This window comes from Lissotriton helveticus, chromosome 3_1 (genome assembly GCF_964261635.1).
Source record: "Lissotriton helveticus chromosome 3_1, aLisHel1.1, whole genome shotgun sequence".
NCBI classification, from domain to species: Eukaryota; Metazoa; Chordata; class Amphibia; order Caudata; family Salamandridae; genus Lissotriton; species Lissotriton helveticus.
The window spans coordinates 1856082991-1856095220 of NC_136061.1; the positions used below are offsets into that span (position 1 = coordinate 1856082991).

Consider the following 12230-nt stretch of genomic DNA (forward strand, 5'->3'; position numbering starts at 1 on the left):
TCCCTGGATGGTTTCCTAGACTGAGTTGCCCACTTTCCGTGTCTGCTTTTTCCAGGCCAGTCTCATACTTGTGGCAAATCCTAGCTTGCCGAACGCTTGCTTTGTACAACTTGCTGCTCTGTCCGAAGTTTTCTTGTGGCTTCCATTATGCTCCTAACTGTCCCCTTATCAAATTGGGTTTCCTACAGTAGTTATGACACTTAAAAAATCTCTTTCCCCATACTTCACTCCTGCCAAAATATATGCAGCATTTGAACCCCTCTCCGAACTCCACACAGGTTTCATCAAGTCAACAGAAGTACACTAAGTAATGGCTGTCTCAGAGTAAGATGGTCCATTGTTTATTTCCACAACCCTTGACAACCTGTGCCCATGGCTGTCCGTCGGCTTTATTGCTCTATCATGTGCTTTGTTTTCACAGCTCATTCTCATTTTGAAATTAACACACTGAGTTATATCCCGACATGTCGTGTCAGCAATATTTTCATTTGTCAGCCTCATTGGTCCTTAATCATAATCGCTGGCGCTTTTCATTAAGGGCACATTCGTTATTGTAGGCACAGGGAGATTAAGTGATTTACCCAGAATCACAGGATGTACGGACGCCGGGTTTCTAACCTGGCACCCAGTCGGCAGCTCTATCATTACCCACATCCTCTCACCACTTTCATGGTTAGTAGTCGATTCTGTTTTAGGCTGCGCTAACAGCGGACATGGCCTGGTGGAAGCTGCTTCCTGAGGAAAGCCCCGGCACTTTTTCTTTTACAAATTAGCTTCAGCCAGGCAGGCCAAATCCTCCTAATAATGAAGAAACCTACACTAGACCCCGAGGACCTCACCAGCCATCGGCTCATCACTCACCTACCATTTACATCAAGATCATTGAAAACATAGTCTATTTTCAACAATAAGATCCGACCATTGCTAACCATCTCCTGTACGACTAGCAGTGTAACTTCAAATCATGCTGCAGCACGGAGACAGCTACCTTACACATTGTAGAACATGCCCTCCTGATCACAGATGAAGATGACCACTGCCTCCTGATATTGCTTGACTTCTCAGCTGCCTTCAACACAGTTGACCCTCTCACCCTCTGGAGTCTTAAACAGGATTTTTTACAATGTCCTTCACTGGTTCCCCTTCTTTTTCAAACAACACCAGTTTGATCACATGGGCACCTCCAGGTCCTAAAAGATCGTTAAGACCTGCTTAGTCTGTGAGGATTCAATATTGTCCCTATAATCTTCAGCCTCTACATGGAGCTACTTGCTGTACTTCTCACAGATAAAAGCATCAAGATTCACCTGATGATACAGAACTCTAGTTAAAGGTCTCCTCTGCTTCAGACATACAGTGCCTCAAACACTACCTTTAGATCATCCAGACCTGGATGCTCAGCACCTACCTGAAGCTCATCCCAATCCAGACATAATTCCTACTATTTGCCGAGAACAACAAGCAAGAAAATGTATAAACATAAACCTGGCTTAGTGACATGAACCTCGATTGCATTGAGCCCTAACTTCAGTGAATGTCACGTCGCTTGGATTCACCCTGGTTACCAACCTCACCCTCCAGGACACAGTGTTAAAGAGACTGAGATGGCCTGGTAACAGCTTTTTCTTCTAAAGAGAGTGATATTGTTTCTCCCAGAAAGCAACTTCAGAACTGCTGTTCAAGCCTTTGTAGTGTTGCATCTGGATGGTGGTAAGGCCCTACTCCATAACCTTCAAGTCTGGCACTCCTAACGGCATCCTACACACTACTGCGTGTCTCATCCAGGCCATTAAGAAATTTGATTACATCACCCACATCTTGATGGAACTCAATTGGCTCATCTTACCGGCCTGCATCCATATTCACAAATAGCTGCATCCTTTATATAGCCATCATGACCACCACCCCTGCTTATCTTGCGTCTCTGGTGGTTTTCTGCACACCCACAGCCAGGACATCATCAGACTGCTGACTAAAAAGTGTAAAAAAAGGGAAAACGCACAGCAACAGACCTTTTCCATCTATGCACCCAAGATCTCGAACAACATCCCTGTGTCCATCAGGAACGCCCCAACACAACTCCAATTTAGCAAACACTGGTAGACACACCTCTTTATATACATCATAATAAATTAACGGTCCACAAAGCAGCTACCTCTTCCACTACTATAGATTTCCTCTGACAGTGTAGGTTGCAGGTGACTACTGGAAGATGCTGGCATTCCTTAAAGGTGGCATTGGTCTTACCTCATGCCCCTGGAACGGAGAAAGCTCTGCCAACAGAGGCAGAAGCAAGCCGTACTGTGAAACAAAAGTTCAGGATCCCACCACTGTAAGACACTTTAATAGATGAGTTTGGACTCATCAAGGAAGAGTACATAGGGCAGTTTAGGGACACTCATATGGTCAAAACTAGACATGGGTGGATTTTGTAGGCTACTCAACCTAAGGACTAGAAGGCTGAATAAAGGGCAATGAGGTGGACACTTATGAGGGGCTATATAATCTGATTATATAAGAGCACAACCTAACTAATTGTACCACAGAGAAATTGCATTAGCATTTGGTGGACTCTTAGTTGTTGTCTCCCAGAGAGTTGGCGAAGATAGCTGACAAATGGGTCAGAACCAGCGTGTCCAGGAAGGCCCATGGTGGGAGTGACCACAAGAAGGGTGCTCAGACTTTTCAGTAGGGGAAATATGTTGGCACCTACAAGGATAAAAACATATATAGGCCCTCAAAGTTCTTCTCAGGAGGGTGGACCCCGAGACATCCCAGTCCTAAGGGTAAGGGGTATCAGAGGAAGAACTGGGACCCTACAAAGACTGCTGTGATATGCCATGATTGTCATCCGCATTGTCATAAAAGATAGGATTCAGCATGCCCCAAAAAGCCCCCCAATGTCCAAGGGATCGGCTAGCATAGGAGTGGGGATGGAGTTGTACTCCGAAGAGGCCAGAGGTTTCACAGAGGCTACATTAGTGTCAGTGGGAGGGCTGGATATTGAAGCCCTGGCAGTCTTAGCTCCAAGTCTGGAGAAGTACAAAATACATAAGTTAATAGAACACAGTTAGAGGCTTTGATGGATACAGGTGTCAGTGTAATTATGGTGGCAGTTACACTGGTTTCCCCAGACCAAATTATACCTGGTGTTAGTTGCCAAGTGACCAATGCTGACAATGTAACTAAGCTGCATCCTGTGGCCTCAGATGTCCGAAAAAGTCAAGGAGTTTTGTCGCTCCTGTGTCACCTGTCAAGCCAGTGGTGAGACAGAGGGACAGCCCCAGGCTCCCTTAATCCACTTCCAGTAGTTGGGACTCCCTTTGAGAGTGTGGGGATTGACATTGTTGGTCCACTTGATCCTGAAACTGTATTAGGGAACAGATTTATTCTAGTAGTAGTGGATCATGCTACTACATACCCAAAAGCAATTCCCCTCAGGACTGTCGCTTCCAATGCAGTGGCAAAGGCCTTTTTTTACAAGAGTGGGGTTCCCTAAAGAGGTGGTTTCTGATAGAGGGACCAACTTAATGTCTGCATACATAAAAGCTATGTCGGATGAATGTGGTGTGATTTACAAGGTCACTACACTCTATTACCCCCAGACAAATTGTCTGGTTGAGAGATTCAACAAACCCATGAAAGGCAGGATAATGGGCTTGCCTGAAAAACTCAGGAGATGAGGTGTCCTGTAACCTTGCCTCTTGTTTGCATACAGAGAGGTGCCTCTGAAGGGGGTTGGTTTTAGCACCTTTGAACTTCTGTTTGGCCATCCTGTGAGAGGTCCCTTACGTTTGGCGAGGGAAGGTTGGAAGAAACCACTCAAAGACCCCAAAATTGATATAGTGGACTGTGTACTGAGCCTGCTTTTTCACATGGCTGAGTATATGAAAAAAGGCAAGCAAGAATCTGTAGCCCAGCCAAGAGCGTATCAAGCTTGGTATGACCAAATGTCAGTACTGGTTGAGTACAAACCTGGGGATTTGTGTGGGTGTTGTGTGGCTCCCAGGGCCCTCCAGAACAAGTGGAGTTGGCCCTATCCTATCTGGGAAAAGACTGGGTAACTCACCTAGCTGATGGACGTAGGCACCCCTAGGAGTCCTCACAGAGTACTCCATGTAAATTGGCTGAAACTACACCAAGATAGGGCTGACATGACCATGCACATGGTCACTGATGGAGGCCAAGAAGAGCAAGTGAACCCCTCTCTGATCTACTGTCAAATAAGCCAAAGCATAGTTCGGTAGAGGGTGTTGTGTTATCAGACTCTCTTACTGCAGAACACCAAACTGATTTCCGTTGAGTCCTAAACCAGTTTGCTGAGCTGTTTTCCTTGACCCCTGGTCAGACAACATGGTGTGTTCATGATTTGGGAACAGGTGACAGCTTGCCTGTTAAAGACAAAATGTACAGACTGTTTTTATCAAATCAAGGCCTGCATTAAAGCTGAAGTCAGGAAGATGCTGGAGCTCGGGTTGATAGACCCTTCTGACTGTCCCTGGGCTAGCCTAGTGGTACTGGTCCCCAAACCTCACTTAAACGGTGACAAACTAGAGATGGGGTTTTGTGTGGATTAGGAGTCTTAATGCAGTCACTAAAACTGATGCACACCCCATTCCGGGAGCGGATGAGCTCATAAATAAGTTGGGTGCAGCCAAATTCTTGAGCACCTTTGACTCAACCTCAGGGTATTGGACCATTTGGCTCACCCAAGGAGCAAGGGAGAGATCAGCCTTTTCTACTCCTGAAGGCCACTTTCAGTTTAAGGTGATGCCTTTGTATTGACAAATGCTCTTGCCACTTTTCAAAGGTTGGTGAATAGAGTTTTTTCAGGTCTGGACAACTTTATTGCAGCATATCTGGATGATATTGCTGTATTTAGTTCAACCCGGAGGATCACCTGGTCCACCGGAAGGACTAGCCAGATAGGGCAGTGTTCAGTTGTCTACTTGGGTCACCTTGGGGGTGGAGGCCAATTGCACCCCTCCAGCCTAAAATCCAGGATATCCTAGATTGGGAAGCTCCAAAGACTCTGACTCAAGTCAGGGCTTTCCGTAGCTTGACTGGGTACTAAAGGATGTTTGTGAAAGGGTATGGTACAATTGCGCCCCTCTCTCTGAGCTCACTTCCAAAAAGCAGCCTAAGAAGGTCTTCTGGACCACAGGTTGCCAAAAGGCTTTTGATACCCTCAAAGAGGCTATGTGCTCAGCACTTGTCCTTAAAGCCCAGACTGTAGAAAAGAGTTCATTGTCCAACCAAATGCTTCTGAACATGGGATTGGGTCAGCTTTGTCACAAACAAATGATGAGTGCCAGGATCAACCAGTTTCATTTATTAGGAGGTGACTCTTCCCTAGAGAACAGCATTGGAGTGCCATTGAAAGGGAATCCGTTGCTGGGATTTGGTCCCTGCAGAAGTTAAGACCATACTGCAATTCCTGTGGCCTGGAATAATTTGCCAGTGAACTTGCGCAAGAAACCGAACCTTCTACCCTTCAGGAAGAAGCTTAAAACTATACTCTTTCGGGAGGCCTGATGTCCTAGCAGCTCCTGCTCTTCCTCTGAACCAGTGTATGCCCTCTGATAAGCGCTTAGAGACCCCTGGGTGATAAGGCGCTCTACAAATCTAAATAAATAAAAAAAAAAAAAAAAAATACTTGTTTGGGACTCACTTCAAGGTTCAAACTGACCACAGGCCTCTCAGGAGGCTGGTGCAGATGAGAGGGGAGAACCCAAAGTTGCTGAGGTGGTCCATTGCCTTACAAGGTATGAACTTCTCAGTGGAACACAGACCTGGGAGTGACCGTGCTAATCCAGATGTTCTTTACAAGTTCTCCTGCTTAGATGATGAGGACTACCAGGGTGGAGGTTTGTTGCTTATCAACTTTCAACTGGGGGAGGGCGGGGCTCATATAGGAAAGTGTCCTTTTTGTATGGTCAATTCCACACTTTTTTCTCCAATGCTGATGGTTTTGACTCTGAAAGTGCACTTGAGACTGCTAACTAGGCCTCAGTGCCATTGCTCTCTCCCTAAATTATGATGCATGTGAATTGGTAACCCCAGTTCGCAAGGACTTTAATCCCCTTATAAGTCCCTGGTAAGTGGTGCCCAGGGCATGGGAGTTAAAGGGGGTCATCAGGGCCTGAAGCACTGATTGAGCAACCCAGAGTGACCCAAGTAAAAAGATGACAGCAGTCCTGCCATTGCAGACTGAATGAACAGTGTAAATTGCTCAAACTTGACTTAACCTCACCATGAGTGGCAGGGTCACAGCACTATCTTAAATATATACCAGTCACTCCTAAGGTAGGCTCCCTGACATCAGGAGGCAGGGTGCATTATATTAAAGGTGTGGACATATAAGTGCAGGTTTATATGTCCGTATAGTAGTCTCCTTCCATTAGGGGCTACTATAAGTGTTCAGGGGCCATAGAATAGCACGGGCTAGCACTTGGGCATCACCAGGTTGCTTGTTCCATTATGGTCCCACTGACAAGTCTCATGTAAAACAACTTGTCTCTGCAAACTCAACTTTTTCCCAAAGTCAGATTTAATGTGACATGCACTGAGGTGTCTAACTCAGAAGTTGCCCATCTGGTTGCCCCAGCTTTTCCTGTGCCCTGGCTGACAGCTTGCAGCTGCTGCCACCGAGATAGGATTCTGACCCTCTGCCACTAGATGTGAATGCTCCCAGGAGTCAGAAACAAAGGTCTGTCTGGGCGGTTGTTCACCTCCCTCCCTGACAGAATGTCTATTGAAGTGACATATCAAAGTGGTGAGCTTCAAAGCTCTCATCACCTCTGATATACAAGCATGCTTCGTCCCAGAGGCGGAAACGTCAAGCCCTGGCCCCAGGCACATTTACAACCCAAGCAGGTGGGAAAATATGATAGTCAGGAGGTGTACTCCCCCAGAAGGCGAGCCACACCCCTAGGGTGGGCTTCCTGGTCTGTACAGCTGAAGAAGGGTTCTGCCATTTTTAATAGGGCTACTGTGTAGAAAAGTGGCATACTCCCCCGGAAGTGGCCACCTCACTGGTGGATTAGCCGCTGAGACTAATAGCCCATAGGCTACTACCTTCCACACTCCTAAATCTAGGATTTAGGGGGCTACCCTGGCACCAGGTCCTCAGATTTGATCGACATGTAACATAGGACAAAAGAAGAGACCCGAGTCTGCGACTTCAGAGCCTGCACCAAGAAAAGGCGCCCAAGACTGCACATGTGGTAACCACGCTGCAGCTGCACGACTAAGACTCGTCCTGGACCAGAGACTCATTCCAAAGGAAAGAAGAACCCTTCTGCAACACAAAGGCAAGTCCACAACTCCCTTGGACTAGAGGTACCATTCTACTGCAGAGGAGAGCCTCTTTCCCAGAACTAAAGAATCACTGGCCATCGGGCCTGCTGAGGGAATCACCCAAATGTAAATGGTCTAGTGCATTGTGGGAACCATAGGCCTGACCTGCAGCAAGTTTCAGGTGGCTATTGTTTTCTCACGGACTCCAGGACGTCTAAAGGATGAACTTGCTGTTACCAAGGCTTGTTGATGGCCATCCGGGTCAACACTACCTTTTTACGATGCCTTGCCTCGATGGAACCCTGCAGCACCTTCTATTCGATGCCCCGTTGCCCTGTTGTCAAGAGTTTGTATCCCCTTTTTAGCCCGCACTGTCTTTCAGCACCAAGGACAGCCATGATCACTCTGCATACGGTCCCTATGAGCCAGGTAAAATTCAATTGAATGTCCGAGCTTCTTCCTGTGATCCGCCTCACAGGGTTGGATTGGGATTCAAAATCGGCCCAGGCACGCTAAAAAAAAGTGGCCCATATTTGCATTATGCCTTTCCATAAAACACTGCTTTGGCAAAATTTTATAATAAAAGGAGGGGGTGGGGGCGTTAACAAAAATAAAATTGCATGGATTAGTTTACACTGGTGAAACACACCTGAAAACAAGTAAAGTCACATTTGCTCTGGCCCCCTGCCCCCGCTCAATATGCATATATTAATGGGCCTGCCCAGTGAGAGAAAGGGAGTGACACCTCTGCCCTGATAAAAGGGAAGGCAATGGACGCCCATCTGCCTCCAGAAAGGCCACTCAGGCACCCACTGGGGCGCTGGCGTCATCCGAACCACGCATAGCTGTTCAAATTGGCCCCCTAGGCTGCTCAAAAAAACAGCCCACAGCTGGAGCTCGGACACCGGTCCCCTCGTGCATTGCCCGAGTGCCTGCGTTATCAATCCGATGCTGCTGCCTCACCTAAAAGGAACTCAACTTTCAAGTGACCATTTGTCACTAGTCACTTTTCCTATTGACTACAACGTTAATGATTTGCAGGAGTGAAATGCACTGATTTATTTTTCCTTTAAAAATCCACAGCTCCAGTTATACTCATCTGATTCCATATGTTTTGGTGTCTAAAATTATATAAAATCTGTTTTCTTTTTATAAATTGGTGTCAGATTTCCTTCGAGTTGTGTAAATTACTTACTATCCAGGTTGTTGCTCTGAAATACTTAACACGTGTTCCTCTAGTAAAGCCTGACTGCTCTGTGCCACACTACCAGGACGGAATTTAGAGATTTATTACTGTTAATTCAAGGACCTATTTGGGTAACGTGAGATTATTGCATAGTGAAGCCTAACCAGCCTCACTGCATAATAACCCCCTTTTCTGCAGCCCTTTGGAAGACAGGGGAAGTCTTCCCTTCAACCCGAATCTCCTGATTAGGCATTCATACCGCTGGGGACTCCGGATTGGGTATCTAATGCCAGATGTTAATGTCTGACTCTAGCCGTATTGAGCTTTTATTAAGAATTGTGCATGTTTGTAGACAGGGTGACCAACTGTCCGTAAATTTCACGGACCGTCATTTTCGTATGATGTCCACAAGGCGTCCGTAATTTGGGGACCCCAAATTACGGACACCATACAGACATCATACTAAAATCGAAATGGGAAATCTCAGAAAGGAATGCTGTTTCCCATGCGAGAGGCCCCGTGAGTTAAAAAGATTTATCTCGGGGCCTCTCACACTTATCTTTTAAACTGAGGAGGCTCCCTGCAGCCGCCCCTCCCGGACCTCCCTCGTGCAGACTGTGGAGCGGCCCATTGTCAGTCTGAGACTGCAGCTGATTGTCATTCTATAAGTGCTAAGGGGCCCAATTGTAGTGACAGCATGTGGGGTTCCTTCTCCTGCATGGGACTAGGGCAAAGCATTCTGCTTTTGTCTTGGCGCCATGCTGGAGAAAATAAAATAAAATAACTAACACCGTTTTCACTGTACATTTAAAAGACAGATTTCAACATACAAATAAAAAAAAACATTTATTAATGTTTATTGTTACTAGCACAAATCTTGATTGCAGAAAGGGCCCGATGTCGCTTTGCAAAGTTACGCGCATACTGAAAAACTGTGAAGTGCACTATTTGCTCAACCTTATATAAACGTATTTTGACTCGTATTTATTTTGGTTGTTGATTTACTTACTTATATATTATTGTGCCACCTCCTCTGATATGTCTGTAAAACTTATGTTTTGTCCCAAATTTTTGTCCTGAATTTTGACCTTCTGTCCTGAATTTTTGTCCTGAATTTTTGTCCTGATTTTTGACCCTTTGTCCTGAATTTTTACACTGACCGTTCTGAATTTGCACCCTGTAAGTTGGTAACCCTATTTGTAGATCGTGGCAGAGAAAGCCCAGAGGAATTGGTGAGCATGAAATCCTTACTAAGGGCGGCAATTATAAAGGAGACCATTTTGACAGAAGTTAAATTTTTCACGATGTATGCCCTGCAATAATAGTCACGCCCAGCTCAAGACACTCATTGCTTAAATTTTACAAGCAGGTTCGCAGCAGGCGCACTGGAACTGTCAGCAGCCTTACGGGCTATACGTAAAATTAGGAAGCGGGGAGAAAATCCTTTCCTAACTGGACTCCGACCTAGCCTTGGGCACGTCACTAGGAAGCAGTGTTTGCAGATAGTGTAATGACCCTGTGTCTGAAAGGAGCGGGCGGGGATTCTGCGATAAGCCGCCGACTGCACGCGCGTTTAAGGTGAAGGGTTGCAAAGGTCAGTGGGAGGCCAGGTTTGAGGGGAAAGGCTGGGCCGTTACTGTGCCCTGGACAGCAGTCCTTCCGGCTGTAGGTGTAGGTTCAGCTAGGGTGGTGCAGGGGAGTCCTATGCGTGTTTGGGAGCCAGAGCCCGTGGCAAGCACCTTTGAAGGAGGTGAGTTCCTCTGTGTGACTGTGGCGTTGTCCGTGAGTCTCCATGTTTGTGTGCATGACATCTGACGGCCGCGTATGGGACGTTTTGTTCGTGCAAGGATGAGAAAACACTGAATCCAGAGTCGGTCCTGCTATGTTGTGTCCTGCCCAGTGAGCACCGCTTACTAAACCCCTTACCCTACCCATGTACGGCCCTGCAACTTTTGTCTAGTGGCCGTCAGCGACAGCTGTTGCACTGCGGGGGGGTGGAGGGTGTACGTGTGCGTGTTTTACATCCCTGCGTGTGACTTTGCATGCCACTGTCTTTTTGGTTCCTCGCTCTTCTCAGGAGGTTCCTGGGCACGTGGGTGTTTTTGACGTTGCTCCTATGTACTGTGACAACGCTGCTTGTGAACGCAGGCAGTGGCACAGGCGAGAAGCTGGTGGGTGCAACCATCCGAAGAGAAGCCCAGGGGAGCAGCGAGATAGACAGAGCATTGTCGGTCCAAAGAGATATTTGGTCTGTGTGGCCTCCATCTTAAGTACGATTTAGTGTGGAGCACCTGAAGAGAGCCGCAGTAACATACTCGTGAATGCTTCATGGAGCAACACCTCATCAAGGAGCGAATAGTGGGTGCTATATGAGCAACACAGCCTTGGTGCTTGGGAGAAGGATTCCTTGCACTCTGGAGGGGGCGGATGACCTTGGAGTAGGACATGCGACCCCTGAACTCCTTGTTACTGATTATAACCTACGTCTGTCTACAACTGAAGAATGAGGACACTGAAACAGTACTTCCATCAAAAAGTGCATCCACAAGCACTCGCTCAGCAAGTAAAGTGGTAGATGTAAAAAAGAGTGAATAGCAGATGCACCACCCATGACAACCAGAGAGCCGTAATACTGATAGAGAGCCAGTTTGAGACGTATGACTAAAAGTCTCCCTAGGGTAAGGGGTATAAGAAAAGAAATACCGCTCCATAGAGCAAGTGAAGCTAAGCAAATGGAAAATGTAGACAAGTGCAGAGAGCACCAGCTTCCAGGTAAGAGCGTTGGTCTATTTAGTTATTTATTTATTTAGTGTTTTCTATAGCACGAACATGACCCAACGTAGGGTATCAGAGCACTTTACATGAGCGTTTCGACAAAAAGAGACATTAAGGTCTAGAGAGATGAGTTACAAACACCTAGAATAAGTTGTGTTGTATCAAGGTGCTGGGTTCTGCAGGGCATGTCCCCTGTACGGAAAACAAAGGAACCTGTCCAACATATACCAATCCCACTCCTCAACCTCAGAGCCTAGATTCCCTCCGTCCTGTTAGTGTGAGAAGTTACGAAGCAGAGGTGATTCCTTTGCACTAAAAAGTGCTCACTTTGAGCATGAAAGGAGAAGAGCTCAAAGGGGCAGACCACCAAGCAATAATGACAATTGAGTGACCAGACCCGTGGACACTGGACGATACAGAACGCCAGGGTGTAGACACTAATGTGTGACATGTACAAAGTACTACTGTGACCCCAAGGCAGCCCTGGGAACACGGGTAACACGACAACAGGTATCGTCTCAGGATACTTTCATGGGCTTAGGGTGCCTCATTGCAAGAGGGGAAGCTTGATTGAAATCCTGAAGCCTCCTTGTGTTCACACTTTAAACATCCCAGGACCACAACCACAGGGCTATAGCATAACAAGGTGTGAGCGTGGAATGGCTGTATCAGTGACACTGCAGCTAGCGACAGCATCAGTACAGCTGATGCTGGTGCTAGTTTGCAGAGCCTTTCGAATTAGAGTTACACTTTTAGAAGATAATGTTGTAAAGTGATAATTCTATCTATTTCACTGGCGTCTGATAGCCGAGTGGCTCGTGCTTGTTGTGGCCCATTTGTTATTGTTCTGTGGGTTTTTCGTATGTATATTGGGTCTCACTAAGCTGTGTGTACAAAATACATATGTCTGCTTCGATATCAGTGTTTGTAGCTGTGTATTATCAGATATTTCCGAAAACCCGAGCGGAAA

At 46.6% G+C, this 12230-nt stretch overlaps 1 protein-coding gene across 5 annotated transcripts in view; it reads left to right on the forward strand.

Annotated features, from left to right (window-relative positions):
- The window catches only part of SLC25A22 (solute carrier family 25 member 22), a 288778-nt gene that overhangs the window by 94146 nt on the left and 182402 nt on the right, over positions 1-12230 (forward strand). For 2 of the 5 annotated variants that reach the window (XR_013608855.1, XM_078682805.1), the window contains exon 1: positions 10049-10235. The exons of the other annotated variants lie outside the window; for them this stretch is intronic. The gene's annotated coding sequence lies outside the window, so the exon portion shown is untranslated. Of the gene's footprint in view, positions 1-10048; positions 10236-12230 lie in introns of those variants that run through there. 5 annotated transcript variants of the gene reach the window in all.